The sequence below is a fragment of the Somniosus microcephalus genome, chromosome 4, assembly GCF_052327205.1.
Source record: "Somniosus microcephalus isolate GS21.2 chromosome 4, FLI_Smic_1.0, whole genome shotgun sequence".
Lineage (NCBI taxonomy): Eukaryota > Metazoa > Chordata > Chondrichthyes > Squaliformes > Somniosidae > Somniosus > Somniosus microcephalus.
The window spans coordinates 161,171,462-161,187,525 of NC_140990.1; the positions used below are offsets into that span (position 1 = coordinate 161,171,462).

Here is a 16,064-nt window from a genome sequence, read left to right on the forward strand (position 1 = left end):
TCCATGGAATATGCTGCCCCAAAAAGCTGTAGAAGCTACATCATTACATAAATTTAAAACAGAAATAGACAGTTTCCTAGAAGTAAAGGGAATTAAGGGTTACGGGGAGCAGGCAGGAATTTGGACATGAGTCTAGGTTCGGATCGGTCATGGCCCTGTGGGTAGCGGAGCGGGCCCAGGGGCCGTGTAGCCTGATCCTGCACCTATTTCGTGTGTCTAATTCTGTTAGATTCAGGAGATGGTTCTGTGATAGTGGATTGGCGGTTAGGATCAGATCAGCCATGATCTTATTGAATGGCGGAACAGGCTCGAGGGGCCGATTGGCCTACTCCTGCTCCTATTTCTTATGTTCTTATGTTCTTATGACCCCAAGAACCCCCAGACCACTGAACTTACGGTGATCAGACAGTTGACTCTGGCCTATAAAAACGGTAGGGGAACCAATGCACACCCACCTAAGGGGAAGGTGCAGGAGGTAAAACCCGGACTGGGTAGAAAAGAGTGGCACCAGGAAGGGAATAACCCCCCCAACACAAAGATGAATTGTTACGGGTGTGGGAAGGATGGTCACTGGCGGAAGGAGTGCAAGAACCCTTGGAAAGATAACAAGGGAAAGAATTCCACAGCCCCAGCCCAAAAGGCGGAGGCAGGAATCACTCCCGCAGCAGTCGAGTCACTTTTGGACACCATCGGGTCCTTATTGACTGACCAGGGGAGAGTAGCAGCCGCTACCGGTGCTCTGACCCTGTCAGCCCCATCCAACCCGCAGCCCTGACTAGAGCCAGCGCAGTCTGTTTACCTGTGTTCTCTCCGGTGTGATGAATGGAAAAGACCCCTCTTGGAAATGGAGGTGGAAAAGGTGGCGGGGACCTATCTGTTGGACACGGGGGCATCATGCACTGTGGTCTACTCAGCTAACCCCACCACCTCGCCTCTATCTAATGGGGTCCCATACAGTCTGTTGGGGTTCACAGGCAAAGAACAGGCCGGCTCATTTTCCATTCCACTCGCCATTCGGTTAGGACCGCTCCGCTCTAAGTGGACCTGTGTCCTGATGAAATGAGAAGTGAAGGGTGGAAGAGGGGTCCTGGGAGCCGACTTTATTGTAGGCCATGGGATCCTAGTAGATTTGAGAAATCATTGCCTATGGGGGGCAGGTAAAGGAAAGAACGGTGAGGTAGTAGTGATCCCAAGAAATGAACGGAAGGGGACCCTGTGCACCATGAAGCCCAAAGAGGGTTATAACCTCGAGCTTATGGTCAGTAACACACCACGGGAGTTCCAGGCATTTGTGCGAGCCCACCCAGCCACATTTGCCACACACAAACACGACTGCGGGAGGGTCAACAGGTTTGAGGTCAGCGTAGACGGGGACCCCATGGCCCGACCACAGAAACAGTATAACTTCCCCAGGGAAGCAGAGCCAGACATGGAAGCAGCCATGTCCTCGTTAATACAGCAGGGAGTTCTGAGACCGCTAGCCACTCAAGTGAATTCTCCATTATGGCCAGTTAGAAAGCCGGACAATTCCTGGAGGGCCACGGTGGACTATCGGGTGCTCAATAGTAACATCCCAGCCTGTGCACCCACGGTAGCAGCAGTTGCCGACCTGATAGGAAGTATTCCAGGTCCGCGACCACTTTCATGGTGCTGGATATTTCCAATGGGTTTTGGTCCATCCCTTTAAGGAGGGAGGATCAGTACAAGTTTGCCTCTACGTTCAAAGGGCAACAGTACACGTGGAACTGCTTGCCTCAGGGCTTCCACAACAGCCCCAGCATTTTCCATCAGTGCATGGCAAACAGTTTAAAGGATTTCAGTCAGCCCAGACAGTTGGTACAATATGTGGACGACCTGCTCCTCTTCACCGATTCGAGAGAGGAGCATGGCCCACTATTGGCCGAACTGCTGGAGCTGCTTGGGCAAAAGGGTTTTAAGGTAAACCCCAAGAAAGCGCAGATCGGCTAGCAGGAGGTGAAATTCCTAGGCCTGACCGTGCGCGCTGGATAAATGGCCATAGATAAGGCTAGGAGAGAAGCGGTACAAGAGTTACTGGTCCCCAACACAGTAACGGGTGTGAGGTCGTTTCTAGGGCTTGCCGGGTACTGCAGGGACTTTATTGAGGACTATGCAGCCACAGCGGCCCCTCTGCTCTGACTCCTACACAAGGGAGTGGCGTGGCTTTGGGATGAGGGTTACCAGGCAGCATCTGTCAGGCTCAAGAAAGACTTGCAGACCGCACCAGCTCTAGGGGCTATAGATGGGGGGGAAAGAGTTTTTCCTGGAGGTAGCAGCCAGCGGGGACAGCCTGAGTGCAGACGGATGTGGAGAAGAGCTACTCCAACTGTGAACGGCACCTCTTGGCCACACATTGGGCTGTGAAAAGATCGCTGATCTTCACAGGCACCTCTCCCATCACCCTCCTCACCCATCACACTCCCACCCAGATGCTTCTGGATGGGAGGATCAAGGATGGAACCGTGAGCAGTGCCCGCATTGCCCGCTGGACCTTGCTCCTCTCACAGATGGATCTTAAGGTGAAGGGTCTCTGTGAGCCAAAGCTCGCAGCCAACCTGGTATATCCATAGAAGGGGTTTGGGAAGTGAACATAGGTTTACAGGCCGGGATACATCCCACAGGCCGCGAGATCTATGTAGACGGTTCCAGCACGGTATCTGCTGGCGAGTGTCTCACGGGGTGTGGAGTTTACGACCCGGCGGCAAACATTGCCCTGGCAATTAAGCTCCCCAACACCATGAGCGCCCAGCAGGCTGAACTGTCCGCGGTAGTGTACGTCATTACACACCCCGAAATCTTCCCCACCCCCTACACGAGTTGCTCGGACAGCATGTTCACGTGCAATTCATGTACGGAGTACCTGGCCATCTGGTCACCTCCGCCGACGGGAGACCCCTGCTGGAAATGATCCTGGCAGCAGTGGGGGAGGAAGGGGAGGTTTTCATCCACAAGGGGAAAGCCCATTCCTCCACAGAACCCAGCGGCCAAGGCAACCAGCAGGCTGACTTGCTCGCCAAGGAGGTTGCCCGCACAGGCACTTTCTGTGACCCATTCGGGCCCAGACCCATGGCGGTGGTCAGAGGTAGGGATGGGACCCAAGAGAGTGCAGGGGTAGCGTTAGCCCCGGACCTTAAGACGGTCCAAGCCCAAGACCCCGTCCTCAAAGCAGTCCTCAGTGCAGTGACAGAGGGAAAAAGGGTAGAGGGTCCGTACGGCACAGCACCCCTCTCCATGAAAGAGGGCATGCTGTTCCTGGGGGAACAGTGGGTTGTGCCGCAGCAACACCGGAGGGAATTCCTTCAACTGGCCCATGAGGGCCCAGGAGCAGGACACCCCGGGCCTGAGACCAGACGGCAGCGGGTGGAACAGGCGGGATGGTGGCCAGGACTCAGGGAAGATGTCCGCGAGTTCTCTGCAGGCTGTCTTGTGTGTGCTGCTAATAACCCTGACCCCCACAAAAGGAAGGTACCTATGGGACATGTCAGGAGGGTAGAGGGACCATGGCAGTCGATACAAGTCGACTATATCGGGCCCCTGCCCACCGCCCAGGGAGGCTATAAGTACTGCCTAGTCCTGGTGGATGTGTTCACCAAATGGATAGAGGCCTTCCCCTGCACAACAGCCACAGCTCTGGGTACTGCCAGGATCCTGGTCCGGGAAGTGTTCTCACAGTGGGGACTACCACAGTATGTGGAGTCCGACCAAGGGAGCCACTTCACCGGACAGGTGATGCAGAATACCCTTATGCTGCCAGGCATTGAGGGGAAATGGCATGTGGCCCACAACCCGCAGTCATCAGGGATTGTGGCAAGAATGAATAGAACCCTAAAGAAAGATTGAGGAAGGAGACGGTGGACTCGCCCCGTAAATGGGCCGAGGTTCTACCGTTGGTTCTGATGGGGAGCCGAGCCAGCCAGTCTAAGAGTACGGGGTACTCCCCGTACGAGCTGATGACTGGCAGGGTTATGCGGACCCCCACCCATGTACTAGCCCCGGTGCTCACGGAGGGTCAGCTCAGGGAGGTAAACCAGGACAGGTTCACCTGAAACCTTTTTGAGCACCTTAAGCAGGTCCAGGAGCAGGCGGCTGGGAACATGGGAAAGCAGCACCGGAGCAACCGATTGCTGCTCGAACCCCGAAAGCACCACGAGTGGGAGGTAGGAGATCAGGTCATGGTGAGGAACTATGCCCGAGTAGGAAGTTTGGAACCATTGTACATGGGGCCCTACAGCATTGTAGATAAAGCCAGCCCCATAGTATACGTCGTTAAGATGCCTCGGCGCAAAAAATGGTTTCATATTAACCAGTGCAAACTGTTTAAACTTGAAAGGAGAAAACAGCCAGTTGGGGTAGGGTCTGAGGATAGAGATCCTCAGCCTGCAGCAGGAGCGAGTGCACAGACTGCACAGGCAGGCGCTGTGGCTTTCTTAAAGGGAGGGGCCATCCTGCCCACCGATTGGGACAGTCCCCCGCTCTTCTGGGATCCAGATGAGGAGGGACCCGAGGGCGAAAACCCCAACCCTAACCCAGGTGTAGAGGAGGAGGGACCTGAGGGCAAAAACCCCGCCCCTAACCCAGGTGTAGAGGAGGAGGTACCTGAGGTTGAAAACCCCGCCCCGGACCCAGCCATGGGACCTGGGGGCGGAGACTCTCAGCTTGCAGCAACAGGCTGCGAAGAGTTACCTGCCCCTAGCCCAGGTTCGGGAGGGGTCAAGCCTGAGGGAGCAGCGGTTCGGGTTAAAGGCACACCAGCCAAGAAAGCCCCACCCGCCAAGGTCCCTAGAATGTCCCCATGGACGCCCCAGCCGAGAAAGCCATGGTCACCAGCTCCCCAGTTACCAAGGGCTGCCCCTCAAGTCAGGGGGAAGTCCAAGGACAGAGGTCCCCAGCTAGCAGCCACGGGCGGCGAGGGACCAACAGTGCAGGACGGTGTGGCCATGCCGGAGGAAGCGGTGTGCCGCACTCCAACCAGGAATTAGCCTGGCCGCTCGGAGACAGGCGGCGGATGTATATAGTTTAGGTAAAGTAAGTTTATATTTTAAGTTAGGTATTTAGCTTAAGTTCGGGTGTTTTAGCTTAAGTTAAATAAGGTGATGGGTAGTTTTAATTAGGTAGTAATCTGCTAACAGTGTGTGTATTTGAGTCGAGGTCGCGGGACCCGACTATGCTTCACCCAAGCCAGAGAATCTCTTGGGGACCTGGCTGCATGTTTTTGTATCTGTTGCAGAAAGGCTTTCAGATTGAAGAGGATTGTAATCCTACTCGCCCTGATGGGACTGAGCCTGGGAAAGAGGGGCGACATGGAAGACTCCCACATCTATGGGTGCTCCGGAGATAGAGCGCCGATAGCAACCGATGGAAGCGACGAACGGGATGTAGAGGAGACCGCCGTCTACGTCCACGAGGGAAGGTGGCCAGGGTGGCTGGGGTCCAATTTGACTCAGTACTCCAGCCAGACCGGGTTCACGTACGGGGAGGCCTCCCTCCTGTGCCCCAGGGTACGGGTCGTTACCACAAGAGTCAACGTCACGGTAGGGAAGCGTGTATGTTTAACGTGCAAGGGACATATTCCTCTGGATAGGTGGTGGTTGCTCAGGAAGCTGAGCAAGGATATGAGAAACCCCGCAGTCGAGTGGGAACGGTTGGGGAACAATACCCACTGGACGATTACAGGGACTCATGGGGGATTAAGCGTGTGTTGGGACAAGTGGTGGGAACCGGATCAAGGGATTTACATCTGTATGTGGGGGTCAGAGAAGGTCGGCCCCTCAGGTATATCCATTATTTTCCACCGACAGCAAGACGCCGGGGAGGGGATGAAGTGGGATACCAGCCTGAAGGCGTGTGCCGTCCCATTCTCCCCGATCCCAGTCAATGCCACTGAGCTTGTTACCCACCCCCGAACGCCCCTGCCCACGGCGCAGGCGGCGAGGTTACCCAGGGAAGGGTGACCCACCACCACCAAGGGACCAGGGAATGGGTTGGTACTAGTGCCTACCGATCAGGTGCTGTACCAGGGGGTACACTACATGGTAGCCTCCGTGATTTTAAATCTCACCGAGGTACATTTACCGGAGTGGTGTCCCAAAGAAACAGAGCAGCTATACCAGGCCCTATTAAAGGACATGTTCAAGAAGTTTTATGAGTTCGAAGTGTGCACCACACCCCGCGAGTTTTTGGGTAATGCAGGGAGACAAAGAAGGGGAGTATGGAATGATGTTTTTACTGCGTTTAACACTGGGTCTTCTGTCATCAACAGTCTGGATGACATAGAGTTCCAGTCCCAGATAAACGGTTTAAAAACACAGTTAAGGAAGCTATTAATGGATGAGAACAGGGTAGTGGGCTAGGAGTTGCATGAGGACCAGGCCATGATGGTCCATTTAAAGGAGATTATACCAGAGTTGGAGAAGCACGCAAAGACGGTAAATGCCCTCATAAGGGAGGACAGAAATGCTTCTGACCAGGCTGCGCAGAACGAGGTGTGCGTGCTGTATGGGGCGTGGTTGCTGGGCGAAGGCTGCAGTAATCTGGAGGATTTAAAACAGGGTTTAGTCCCCTCCTAGATCAGTAACAAACACCTCGCAGCCCTCCACCCGTTTGAGAATTCATTAAGCCCGTGCCAGCTCCGGCTAGCTTCCGAAGCCTACCCAGTCCCAGTGGATTGTGGGCGGTCCAACCACATGATCATGGGAGTAGTAATCAGGATGCCGGTCATGGGTAGGACAGCCCGACCCACACCGGTATACAGGGTTGAGAACATTGGAGTCATTTAGGGGGGTGCACACATTCGTTTCACAGCGGTCCCACCTTACGTCATAAAGTGGGAGCACGCTATAACAGGCACTGACCTCTCAGGGTGCCGGAGCTGGGGAGCACACATAATCCTGTGTCCCCAGCACTTGAATGCCTATTCAAAACCGCAATGCGGGTTCAGAGCTGCTTGCGTGAAACCTATAAATTGTACCATGGAGGCAATTGCACAAGGCCATGTTCCCCCACAGGTAGCATATATAGGAGGTGGGACATATTGTGTCACCACAGGTGCGTCCCACTACCAGCATGGACAGCATAGCTGGTGTCCGGTAAGTGACAGCAGTTTCTGCTTTAAACCCGAGGCAGAAGTTCAAGTGGCCCAGGAACGAATTGTCCCCATTCCTGAACCCTCCACTGTTCACCTCACTGTAAAGTAGAATTTTACCATTTACAGAAGTACGCAGCGCATTTCGGCTACGAAATTCCCCCTCTCCCTGAACACCTTACCAAGGTACTCAAAGCCGTTATAGTTTCACAGAAAGATTTTTACACCCTAGTGCAAAAAACAGTAGAGGTAGGGACTAAGATATTGGATATTGTGATTCCACCCTGGTGGGACATGTTCAATAATATAGAGGTCCCTTCGTGGATCAGACTGGCTTCCCACATTCTCGTGGTTTGCCAGTTAGGGATAGTGTTGTACCTAGTCTGCATTCGATGTAAGGGAAAAGGCCAGATGCTAGAATTCCGAAACCAGAGGATATGGAAGGAACATTATGTGAAGGTGGAGGGAGATACGCCTGTTTGAGTTTTTTTTGTATTTTTGGTCAAAGGTTGTTGTTTTTTTTGTGTTTGTTGTTTTTAATAAAGATTTTGCAACGCGTTGTTAATAAAGATGTATGTGTACCAAGTGGTGCAGGGGTGTTGGATCTCCTCCATGCTTGGATGTGTGGAAACGACTGTAGTTATTCTATGTATGCTTATGTACACTACATTTTCGCGGAATGGGAAGTGCATGTGTCGTGGGTGTATTAGATAGGTAATTGCAGGGGAAGGTTGACTATGGAGGGTCAGAAATTTTGCTCACCTTGTAAGGATGATACTTCAAGCAAGTTTTAGTATCACAGGGGGGAGTGTAAGATTTGCAAAATTCCCACATTCCCCCAAGGTTATTAATAAAAGGGACCCTGCATGGACAATTTAAAAAGGGTACCCAAAAGATGGCGTCCGCACCGCGTGACCAAAAGCCTGTGAGATTTTAAAAGCTTGGACTCTGCAGCACAGAGCAGGCAGTTTCGGGAAATCGAAACTTAAAATGCATTTCTGTGAAAAGAACTTTGTGTTTGAAAAGACGGATAGCTAGGCAAACACTGAATATGCATTTCATCAGATTGGAACAGGTCAACTCAGTTAGGCCTAAGCATAAAGCCATTAGTTCGTCCGCATAAATAATCGGAAACAGCTTAAGGAAGCCACCAAGGCTGGACAGGCCGATTAAAATGCATTAATGACAATACAGCTCGGACATCAGGCCATCAGGTGCAATAAACGGCCATCTAAAGCCAGTTAGTTTAGATTGGTATAATCATTTAAAACAGCCCGCCAAAAGTTAAACAATGGACTGACCTGATTTGGCACGCAGATTAAAGGCCATCGAAAGGAATATATCTGTAGGCCCTCAGTGGCACTTGCTCTCTTCTCTTGACTCTGACCTCTTGTCTGGTCTTGGGCTGCTGCCACCCGCGCTCGTGCCCTGGCCTCATGGCGGGTTCTCTTCTCGCTCTGCGCTTTGTTTCAACAACCAAGGACAACCATACCAAGCGCGGAGAGGGGAACGAGACCCGAGTCCGCAGTCACCCAGGACACATGGGCCACGAAAGAGGGCAGACGAAACGAGGTGAGACGAAACAAGGCGAAGCGAAACGAGACGAAGAACAAGGTAGAGACCTGACAAGAGCAGAGAAGGGCAGCAAAAGACGCATTGATAAAGACTGAGCGCCTAGTTATAAGCTGGCGCTTGGGGACAAATTTAGACGAATATGCCGGCGTTCTAAGAATGGGTAGCAAAATCTAAGCAGTGAAAACGGCCAACCGTCCCATAAATGCGACATTACCACCGACGACCGCCCGAGGGAGAAGAAGAAGAGAACCCATCGCGACGAGACGACGACGGTAGCTGAGGAGAGGAAAGGTGTGCCACAGCAACAGCTCCAGCACCGCGCCCTGAGACCACGTGGCGACGGAGTACCCCAAAGGACAGGAGGCCAAACCTCAAAACTCACAACTGTTAAAGCAACAGGCTTTGGATTGGTGAGCATGAATTCCTGGCCCCTCATAGCTTAATCTACTTAGGTATAGGGGGTGGGATAAGGATAAGGGGATTGTTAAAATAGTTGTTTTTCCCTCGATGTGCCGTGTGTTCCCCATTCCCTTTATAAGTATATAGTTATTTTGTTTATGCCTGTAATTGTTTACCAGTAATTTCTCATCAGACTGTGTTTGTTTTCTGTTTTAATAAAATCTTGGTTTTCTTACACCAAACCACTTGTCTACTCGATTTTTCTGTATCACCGCCTGCACCTAAGTCCAGTGTCTAGAACCCAGGGGCGTGGGAGCGATTCAAACCGCTCACAAGCAGTCAGGGGCATAACTGACTGGGCGCACGCGCCACCCGCCACCCCCTGCACCGGTGTCGAGAGAGGAAGAGAGAGCGGGGCAAAAGCAAGAGAGAGCTTGGCTACCGGTGGGCCTACAATTATACCGGTTCTTCACCCCTTATCTGCGCGCCAAATCAGGTCAGTTCTTTGCTTAATTTTGGCGGGCTCGTCTAATGTGATTACAGTCATTCACTTTAACCATTTTTGGGACGGTTGTCTCCTTGTTTACTGGCTTCAATATCCTGGCTGTTTGTTATTTATGAAGTTTAATCGGGTTTTCCTGGCTTGGTAGCTACTTTGAGCTGTTACCGATTATTTATGCCTTGGCCTCAAGATTAGGGCCCCAATTTTCGGCTTCTGTGGGGAATGGTCGGATTTCCCCGAATGTGGGGTTTCTGACACACATAAAAAAGTGTCAGCCAGCTCCACACAATTTTCCCTCAAGTGGCCAATTAATTCCCAGCATGTGGGAAGCCTTGCTAATTGTCCAATTCGAGTCAGAAATCCCCACACTATGATGTCATCATTCGTGGTGCTTTCAAAGTGTCCAGCAAGCTTCTCCACCTCTGTAGGCTTCTCAACCACTCTTGCACAATGGCAGAGGAGCCTGCACCAGCTGCTGCCAGCGGCAGAGGCCGAGCTGCCTTCAAATTCGACGAAGCTTCACTGCAGGCATTATTGGATGGGGTTAGGGCCCACAGGGAGGTCTTCTTCCCTAGGTCAGGGAGGAAGAGGCCTCCCACTGAGACCAATGCTGCATGGATGCAGGTGTCAGCAGATGCCAACTCGCTGGGAGTCACCAGAAGAACCTTGGCATTGCATCTCTAACTCCTTCCTTTACTCCCCCACAGTACCATCCAGAGCCCCCGTCCTCACTGTGGAGGAGGAAGAGGCTGTGCAGCCAGACTCCTCAGAGGAAGCTCCAACCTCTGAGGGCGCAGCATCAGCAGAAGTAAGCGCACCCAGCACCAGCGCAGACACTCACACCTCGGGGGGACCTTCGGGACATAGAGTAGTGTTGTCACCTGGTGTTTCACATCTCACAAGTGAGCCTCAGCAGATTCTGGAGACAGGGACAGCAGTGGAGAGTCCTCGTCAGAGGGCACAGGACTCTGCCAGCTCAGCTCAGCTGTGCTGCATGACGACCCTCTGCCTCTGGGTCCATCCGCAAGAGAAGAGGTGATGGATCTCCATGCACAGATGCAGGAGTCTCTGGCAGGTTTTGTCTCCAGGGTCGCTGCGAGTGTGGAGCGAATGGAGGAGTCCATAGCGACCATGAGCAGAGCCTTTGTGGAGTCATTGGTGCATGAACGCAGCACCATGGAAAGGTGGGCAACCTCCATGGAGGCGATAACTCGCCAGGGTACGGAAAACATGGTGAGTGCTCATAAGAGAATGACATCTCTTGAGGAGCGTTGGCCATCTGTTGAACAGAGAAACCAGATCTTCATGGGTCCTTCTGAGTAGGACTGCCAGTGCAGAAACGGGTCCCACTGGCCCCCTAAAGCGCAGCAAGGTGCTCTCAAGCCACTTCCAAGTGCTGGCCCCTTCTGGCTTGTGCAGCTTCAGGTGAGTGAGCAGCAGCCTGGTGCTCCTGGTAATCATCCTGCTTTTCCTGGTTCTGCTGCTGTCACCTCTGCTGTTGGAGTTGGAGATCCTATAATGCCAGGAAGGGAAGGTGCCAAAGGCCTCCCATGCTTCGAGCAGATGCCTCGGTTGAGGAGGTCCTGAGTTAGGGTGGTGAGAGGGGCTTCCCAGGAGCTCACACTGAAGAAGTGTGTGAGGCTCCAACTTTCTGCAGCTGCTCCTAAGGCTTCAAATACTTCTCCCAAGCCTTGATCAACAAGGCCCTGCAGCCTGCAAATGCTGCCTCTTTAAATCTCTTCAGTCCTCAGCGACCTGCTGCTGCAAGCAAGCAAGCCAGCTGTTTTCACGCCAGCTCTCATTGACGGGGTTCCCCGCAGGCGGGTTTCAGGTGGGGAAAGCCCCAAAGTTGCAACGGCACGGGAAAATCGTCCTTAACAAGGTGATCATTGGTGATTAGTGCTCCGACGAGCAGTCCCGCCAGCGGCGGGCGGGACTGAAGCGGGGCGCGTGGAAACGGCGGTCCGAAAGTCGGACGGGGCGGGGAATCAGGCGGGGGGGGTCTCGACCCGCTTTTTCCGCGATTTTCGGACCACGGCCGCATGAAAAGCCGCCCAACAGCTGCCCGAAAATCGGGGCCTAGGTCTATCCCGAGTTGATCTGTTTCAAGATGAAGAATGCATATTCTGTGTTTATCTAGCTGTCTGCCTTTTAGAAGTGACAAAGGCCTAGAAATTCAGTTGTTTGCGCCAGCCGCTAGCGCCTTAGGAGGAGGAGATGTGGGGCGCTAGGCGGCTAGTGGCCGGGCGCAGCGCGATCTGCGCCTCTCCCCAACTTCAGTAAAGATTTAGCGGCGGCGCAAAGCCTTTGCGCGCGCTCAGCTGCACGCGCAGGTCCTGACGTCATTTCACTGTGTAACGCCCTTTGTTCGCCCCAAACCGGAAATTCAGTGGCGCTGGCCTATTGTGCGCCTGGCGCCCCTAGCGACTGGTAGAGGGGAACGGTTCTCAGTCGCTGCGGGGCGCGGGGGGCGCAAATTAAAGGGCACTCCTCCTGCAGTAGAAAAGGCAGCCATTTTGCAACACTCCTTCTTTGTGAGAGACGGATCTTTGCAGAGAGACAAAGGTAGAGAGCTTTCTGGTTTGGCTCAACACTCGCACAGGCCACAGCTTTCCACTTGTCTTTAACTTCAGAGCCATATCATTGATTGGAAACATATAATGGGGGCTGCAATGGGTGCAAACGTTGGCCTTCTCCATTGCATTCAAAGGGCTCACAGACGCCGTGAGAGAGTGGCAGACATGGCCAGACGGCGAGGGGGCAACAGGCGTCGGCAAAGGAGGCCTTACCCACCCAGGGTATACCGCCAGCAGTTCTCATATCTGAACATGTCTGAGGAGCAGTGTGTTCGGTGGCTGCGATTCCGAAGGGCGGTGGTCACTGAGATCTGCCACCTGCTTCGCGGAGATCTGCAACCACATCTGAGAAGCAGGACGTCTCTGTCGGTGGCAGTGAAGGTGACGGTGTCTCTCAACTTCTATGCCACCGGCTCCTTCCAATCCGCTACTGGGGACATTTCCAACATCTCCCAGTTTGCCGTGCATTGCTGCATCCGCCAGGTGACCAATGTCCTATTCAGAAGGAGACGTCAGTTCATCTCCTTCTCCATGGCCCTTGTCAAGCAGCAACAGCGTGCAATGGGCTTTGCAGCATTAGCGGGCTTCCCCATGGTGCAGGGCGCCATTGACTGCATGCATGTGGCTTTGCGGGCACCTCTGGAGAATGCCGAGGATTACCACAACCGGTAGGGCTACCATTCACTCAACGTGCAGTTGGTGTGTGACCACAGGCAGCTCATCCTAGCTGTCAATGCCTGCTTTCCAGGCAGCAGCCATGATGCCTTCATCCTGCGCCAGACTTCTGTGGCAGACATGTTCCAGGCCCAGCCTCACCCACGAGGATGGCTTCTCGGGGACAAAGGCTATCCTTTGTGCACATGGCTGATGACCCCGCTCCGTGCGCCCAGCACCCCTGCTGAAGAGGGATACAATGACAGCCATCAAGCAACCAGGAACATCATTGAGCAAACAATCGGCGTCCTGAAGCAACGGTTCCGCTGTCTGGATCGTTCCGGAGGAGCCCTACAGTATTCGCCTGAGCGAGTCTCCCATTTCGTGGTCGTGTGCTGCATGCTGCACAACCTGGCTATCCGCAGGACTCAGCCACTGCCACCAGACATTGGAGGACCACCAGAGGAGGAGGAGGAGGAGGAGGAGGAGGAGGAGTACCAGCACAGGAGGGAGGCAGAAAGTGCAAGGGCCGCCCGTCGGCGGCTTATTGAACGTCGGTTCTAGGCCCCCTCTCAGGGAATGGCTTGTGCCAATGGCACAAGAAGAATGTAGCCGCTCCACAAGCCCTCAGCCGAGCAGGGCAACCAGGACTTCCAAAAGAAAGCATGGACAGTGCGATTTAAGAACATTTATTTCTTTGAAACCTCTGCCCTTCCCACATTACAAACTAATGGAGAGAAGCCCCCCCAAAAAATACAAATCGACCAGTCTCGGCCTTTCAAAAAACACAAATACACCAGTCTCGGCCTTTCAAAAAACACAAATACACCAGTCTCGGCCTTTCAAAAAAACACATCCACCCTCCCCCTTTAAGAGCTCACCGGCGCCAGAATGTCTGCTGTCAATCAGCAGCTCGCCGCACCTGCGCTGCGCCCGCCCTCGGGGGTTTCGCCCCGGGCCGCCGGCTTAGCGCCTAATGATAGTTGTGCATCGCCTGTTTTAGCGCAGCAGCAACCTCTTGGGGCGATGCCACTGATTATCGGCGAAGATGGCGCGAAGTTACGCCGGCCGCAAACTTTAGCGGCCGCCCGGCTGTAGCGCCCCAAACGTGGCTATACTGAATTTCTAGGCCAAAGTCTTTCCCACAGATCCATGCATGTTAGGTTTCGTTTCAGGATTTGAATGGGCCTGCCTTTGCAGGGCCTTGCTTTTTAAAATCCTGCAGGCTTCTGTCACGAGGTTTCAGAAGCCATTTTCTTTTGGGTACCCTTTTTAATAACTTGTCCATACAGGGCCCCTTTATCCATAACTTTTGGGGAATGTGGGAATTTTTAGAACCCTACAAATGGAGGGCTTGACCGGTCACCGGTTGGGGGCTGGAAATTCTCCCACTTGGCTTTACATAACCCAGCTAGCTAATGCCTAACAGGTAGGGTGTTTCTACCTGGACAAAGAGCAGGAAGCATATCAGTGCCCTGTACTAGTACGCTGCACAGTTTTAGCTGTTTAAATTCCAGTAATTCCCCAGCGCATATTTTTACGGGCTGATAAATCTTGAATCTGCCAGCCTAAACCTAATCGCTCTGGACTTAGGTAAGTGAGATGTGTCCCTATGGGAAACAGTATGCACTCCTCGTCAAGAGATTCAGAACTGAGGGCAGTAGAAACATCTTCACACAGAGAGTTGTGAGGTTGTAGAATCCACTTCCAGGGTTAGTGGTTGAGGCAGAAACTGCCAACATGGGTTGAAGGGACATGGGGACAGGGTGGGTAGTTGCAATTAGAACTATTTTCTCACATGAAGGGTAAACACTGACATGGACTGGTTGAGACAAATTTTCTGTTTCTGTGTTGTAACTTCTATGTGCACCACGCAGAAAAACAATTCAGCCTATGTGGATCTTCAGTAGCTTGCTTTGGAGATTTTAGAAATGGTGATGAGTTTACACATCAGACACCTAGTTGACCAGATTATTAAAAAACAGTTACAAGGGGGGGCCTTAGCTAATTTTCCCTTTTCTAGCACAGTGATGATATTAGAGCCAAGTGTAATTACTCCATAATTACCCTAGCTGAGATCAGCTCGCTCAGTAGAGATCAGATACACCTGGGACACCCTGCTCTACATGATGAACACATTTACCCACTGAGCTTTTGGCATTTCCAAATGGAATGTTGTTCAAGACTGATTTTTAATTTTGTAGATGAAATATTGACATAAAACAGTACTATATCTTTACAAAATCTCCATACAAACTTTTTTTAAAACTCTGTAGCCTGTATGACTCAGGTTCAATAGGAGTGTGAAGCACTTTGAGGCATTTTACTACATTAAAGGCACTATATAAATGCAAGGTGTTGTTGTTCTTTAGTCATACTGGCTCGAGTTGAATAGCAGTTTCTAACTGCTATTTGTTTCTACAATATTGTGGGTTTTCTCTTACAGCATCGGATTTTAATGTGATGGTTCCAGGAAGTTCTCTGTGAAATTTTGAAATGAAAATGATTCTGTTGTGTATGTAATATGTGTGCTACTTTGAACCTATGGACAGGACTGCACTACTTGTTGGGCGTAGTGATACGCAGTACCACTCCTGGCCATAGGGGTATAAATAGTACTGTGGGTACTGATCCCCCTCAGTTCCCGCCTGTGGGCATGAAGTAAAGACCTATGTATAGTCCCTACCTCCAACCAGTAAAGACCTGTTTGAGTTATACGTTTAAGTCTTTGTGTTAATTGTTCAATACAATACACATACTTAACAGATTCAGTCTTTTGTGAAAAGTGTTCTGCAAAGTGCTAGTTCCTTCAGGAGTTGAGGAGAGCTATGAAGCACAGCTACCATGCACAAGTGATACAATGGAGTGTTTCCACCCAATATTCATAATTTCATTGTGTGCCTGGCAAGAGATGGAAGAAATATTTTTACTTGAACATGTTCATTCCCTAAATTAGCCAATTATTTCCCCACCAGTATTGTTCAATGATAATATGTCCTTTTATAGGAGCGAATCAATGGACAAGGTCTTCATACAAGAAAAGAAGGTCCAGGCTACAGAGAAAGCCCCGAGAGATCTATTTACGGTGAGATCATTTAGAGCTTTGGTTAGGAGCTATATAGAACATACAGCACAGCATGGTTAAAATTCTGAGTGCTAGCTTTTATTGAAAGGTTGCCTGGGATGCCATTTTGTTAAACACACAAATGAAAAAGAAATGGTAAAGAAAGTCACCGTGCCATCTGCGTATCTGTAAAAT

The 16,064-nt window shown here is 51.8% G+C and overlaps 1 pseudogene; it reads left to right on the top strand.

Annotated features, from left to right (window-relative positions):
* The window catches only part of LOC147119964 (uncharacterized), a 1,277,156-nt pseudogene that overhangs the window by 516,326 nt on the left and 744,766 nt on the right, over positions 1-16,064 (top strand).